Genomic DNA, 3,591 nt, shown 5'->3' with positions numbered 1-3,591 from the left:
TTGTAATAAGGTCCCCTGGGTTCTCTGTACACTATTGCCTGGGTCTGAGAACTGCCTGCATAATATAAAAGGGGCTCCTTGTGCTCTCTTGTCCTACTTTAAAAGAACTCTGCTCTGTGCTGTGGTGTCTGCTGGGCTCTGTGTGTGGGTTTTGTTTTATTTTGGGTATTTCTCATGATATTGGGAAATAAAACTGTCTACAAAACATGATTATGGCATATTTTCTTACCCAACAGAAAAAAATTTGACTCTGTAATGCTAGAACCCAAAACACGTGTCAAACTCAAAGCCCGCAGGCCGAATCTGGTCCATTACGTCATTTTATGCAAATTCAAAAGTGCATTGTCTTAAGGTCTGTACTAATGTCTACTGAAAGGTAGGTCACAATTTCACTTCTCTAATTCCAATTGTAATCAAACGTATTCTTCGCATAAACTACATTCTTATTTTGAGACATATCCTACATTTTATGTGTAACAAAATTCCTATTTAGTTTGATGTTAATTTTGAATTTCATTTTTTCATTTATCAAACTAATCTAATTTATCAAACTATAATGTTGTGAAAAAGTGTAACAGGAGTAACATTCTGTATTCTGTCCTGTCCAGGTAATATTCAGAGGTCCTAACGTTAAAGACATGTTTTCCTGACAGAATAAAATCATATCTTTTTAAACAACAGGGGTCAGCAGTGGACCGATCACACAATAGGGGTCTGTAGGCAAACTCATTAGCAACCTCATCAAACACTTTCACCACGGACTTCACTTCTAAAGACAACTCGACAATGACCCATGTAAAACAACCTATGGAAGCTGAAGTGCAGGGACTGTGGCACCTTAATGTTGGCAGGTGAGACTTAGGGCAGCAGGGACAGAGGAAGGACCAAACACAGAGAGATCATTCAATACAAACAAAAAAACAAAAAGACTTGCCTCTCGGGTGACTCAGGTGACGTTCAGTGATTCAGCTAAAGCTCGGACCTCAAATCCTGAAAACATCTTTGCAGAACTCTGATGTTGGCAGACTCTTCCCATCCAAGCTGACGGAGCAGGGGCGGATCTGTTAAGAAGGATGGGAGGAAAAAATTCCAGAGATTTAAAGGTTGTAACCACACCTGTAACTACTGTTGCAAAACTGAAGACCAGAGAAATAAGCAAACCATTAGACATAACCACTACTAGAACTAGATGTACAGTATGCGTACATCTAGTTCTAGTACGCATACTGTAACACAGTGGTGTAAAAAACAGACTACAGATGTAGTAGGAATATAATGTGCAGTATTCTATACATAGTATAACCTGATACAGCAGTATGCAGGTACAGTAGAGTATATCATACAATCATCCCTCCTCATTTCAATTTGAGCTAACATAGTGGACAAAGATAATTTTGTCCTGGAATTTAACCTTGTAGCCTGTCAATCACATTTTACCCTTGGGTTGCAGCCATATTGTGGTCAGTTACATGCAGTGTGTGGGCTGTTACAGAAATGACTTCTAAAAAGTTTTACTTCAACACTATCTTGGTGAGAGTCTAAAAAAGAATGATCATATTCCATTAAATAAAAAAAAATAATTTCTGTTGAGTGAGCAAATGGCCAGAGACCAAATAAGGATCCACTTCTGGTGGATGTTCACACCAGGAGGCCCAAACAGCCAGGAGACGTGTCTATGACTCAGTTTGAAACACTTTTTATATATATATATATTGTTTTTATTTTCAAAAGCAAAAGAAAAGTTTTTTTGGAATATAAATGAGGAGTAGAAGAGGGAGGCTTCACACTGAGAGCTTTTTCATGACCAAAAACAAAGAGAGAAAAACCTCTGGATGGTCAGACCGTCTTGCTGTAATTCAAAACCATTAAAAAACACATTTATTTTTAATCATAGTTGTTCTAATGTTTGACAGTTCCAATAAAGCCATCACCATATTTACAACTGATGATTGCTTGATTAAAATATGTTTTGGACCATTAGAAGTTTGTTCCCTTAGTTAAAAAGAATACAAAAATAAGTGAAATTTTTTTTGCAGCACACATCTCAAAACGTTTCATGTAAAACATTGTAAATGTCTAAGAAAAATCCATTCAACTCTTCTTTTAAACCTACAGTTTTTCCTGTTATTCATTGGAGCGTCGCACCAATGACGCAGCATTATTGCATTATTAAGAGGCCTGTAAAGGAAAACATATGATTGGCAGCTGCACACTAATGCACTTCTTTAATGTCACATAAGAGTTATGGTCACAGTGCTTTCTGAAATTGAGGATTTAATGCTCAGCAGTCAGTGGTTTGAAGGATAATATATTAAAATAACATGCAAAAGAAACCTTAAATAATTAAGTTCACATTCACCACATTCTCAACAAAATGCTACACCAAAGTCATGGCCTAACATGTAGAACTGTGAGATTCCAGAAACCATCAGTGTTTGTGATGCCAATTCTACTGTTTGGGTTAGGAGTAAACAGCCCAAAAAACCTGCAAGTGGGAATAATGAAACTGCTCTGGACCTATAAAGACCACATCACACAAAAACAAATCACAGCTGCCATCAACCTGGAGAGGCATATCCTCCCATATCATCTTACACTTAATTGCTCTGAAACCTATTATTTTTATTATTTACTGAATATAATTTGTTCTTCCACTAGGTGGCAGCAGATTGATGCATAAAAACAAGAGCAACTTCAGAGCTGTTAAAGAAGGTCTTCACGTCTGTTTTTCTTCAATTCCTGCCATTGTGTTAAACTAAACAGACCCAGGTTTCACACTAAGTAATATACCTAAATATTGAGTAAATAAAAAGTCATAGTGCATATACTTTTTTGGGACAGTTTTGTTTGCTTGTGTGTCTTGGGTTTTTTCTATTGGAAAATATTTCCCATGGCTCTAAAAAGGTTGGGTTAGTATTTGTGGTTTTTGTGTAATGGGAAAGTGTAATTTAAATTCACAAGTGCCTTTATAGTTAGTATTCACATCATGTGTCCATTTCGTATATCCAGAGAACAGTGACTTGTTTCTAAGGCTGTATGTATCTTTTTTATTTCTGTCAAAGTATTGTTAGACAAATTAAATCTTACAGACTGGCATGAAAGAAAGCAGGCAGGACCCAAACGCAGCAGAGGGGAGAGTCTCTGCAGGTGCAGCAGGTCATGGGCATGGTCTTCTCCACAAAGCATGCACTACTTCAACACATAGACTTCTTCAGCATATGGGCATAAACAGCAAACAAACAGCAACCATGAACTGACTTGAACAGTACAAACAGAATAATGATCTCACAAAGAGTGAGAGAGAAAGGTGTATACATACCCAGGGAACCAGGTGAGACTGGTGACAGAGACACAGGTGAGTGTGATCACAACTGATTACCCCACACAGCAGACAGACAGGAAGAGGAAAACAGACAGACCTGACATAAAAAAAAACTATATTTATTCCTACAGATGATTACATTGTCAAGACGACGGTAAAGTTATCAAAAGAAGCTGATTAAGTTAAACTGTGTGGGCGTGGCGGCAAAAGAAAGACACCAAATTTCCAAGTTACTTCCAATGCAGTTGCCATGGTAACGTTTCAAAGTC

The 3,591-nt window shown here is 37.5% G+C and overlaps 1 long non-coding RNA gene across 1 annotated transcript in view; it reads right to left on the bottom strand.

Moving 5' to 3' along the window:
• Positions 1–934: 934 nt before the first annotated feature.
• LOC107989127 (uncharacterized) overlaps positions 935–3,591 on the bottom strand; it is a 50,601-nt gene continuing 47,944 nt past the window's right edge. Inside the window, exon 3 of the long non-coding RNA XR_001760626.2 lies at positions 935–1,061. This is a non-coding gene — a long non-coding RNA (uncharacterized LOC107989127). The remainder of the gene's footprint in view (positions 1,062–3,591) is intronic.

The sequence above is a fragment of the Cynoglossus semilaevis genome, chromosome 10 (genome assembly GCF_000523025.1).
Source record: "Cynoglossus semilaevis isolate Cse_v1.0 chromosome 10, Cse_v1.0, whole genome shotgun sequence".
Taxonomy (NCBI): domain Eukaryota; kingdom Metazoa; phylum Chordata; class Actinopteri; order Pleuronectiformes; family Cynoglossidae; genus Cynoglossus; species Cynoglossus semilaevis.
The sequence above is the reverse complement of the archived record's forward strand: the minus strand, read 5'-3'. Positions and strand labels throughout refer to the sequence as shown.